Below are 723 nucleotides of genomic sequence, written 5' to 3'. Positions count from 1 at the left end.
TCTCTGTTCCGCCTCACCTTCCGGCGCGCGCCCCTGCAGCTTTATCTGCGCGCGGACAGACGCGCCTCTCGAGGTGGTGCTGAAGCGCGCGCTCGCTGCCATGTTTGTTAATGCTTGGGAAATATACAGTGTTGCGAATGTGACACACAAGTGGATACAGTGACGCTAGGTGGCGTACGTTAACCGCCATATTGGTTGGTTCTCAACACATGAGAGGAGGTAAAGTCAAGTCTGTCAGTTTGAATGTTTCTGAAGCTGCACGTGCAGTCGGTTGTTAAGTCGGGTGCAAAATTAGCAAACAAATGCTAATGCTAAATGTGTCGTGTGCACTTCTACTACCACTGTTGGAAGATGGACTCAAGAGCTTTAAGTCTAAGTAGCATCACTGCATTTAAGGGTTCACTTCAAAGTTAAGGCGTTTTAATAGCAACATAGCAAAAATGCTTGTTGAGAAGAGAGCTACTCTTTTATCGGTGGTGGAGGAAATATTCAAATCCTTACTTAAGTAAAAGTACTAATAGGCCTACCACACTGTAAAAACACTGTTACTAGTAAAAACCCTGCATTGAAAATGTTACCTAAGTAAAAGAATGTAAATAAAATCAGGAAAATGGATGTAAGTATTAAAAGCAAAGGTTTAAATAAATTTAATACATAACAATAATTTTAATGAAAGCAGTGTCGTCATTTTTGAGAAGCTGGAACCATAATTTTTATTTTTTT

The sequence above is a fragment of the Epinephelus lanceolatus genome, chromosome 18 (assembly GCF_041903045.1).
Source record: "Epinephelus lanceolatus isolate andai-2023 chromosome 18, ASM4190304v1, whole genome shotgun sequence".
In the NCBI taxonomy this organism is placed as follows: Eukaryota; Metazoa; Chordata; class Actinopteri; order Perciformes; family Serranidae; genus Epinephelus; species Epinephelus lanceolatus.
Note: the sequence above shows the minus strand (reverse complement) of the source record.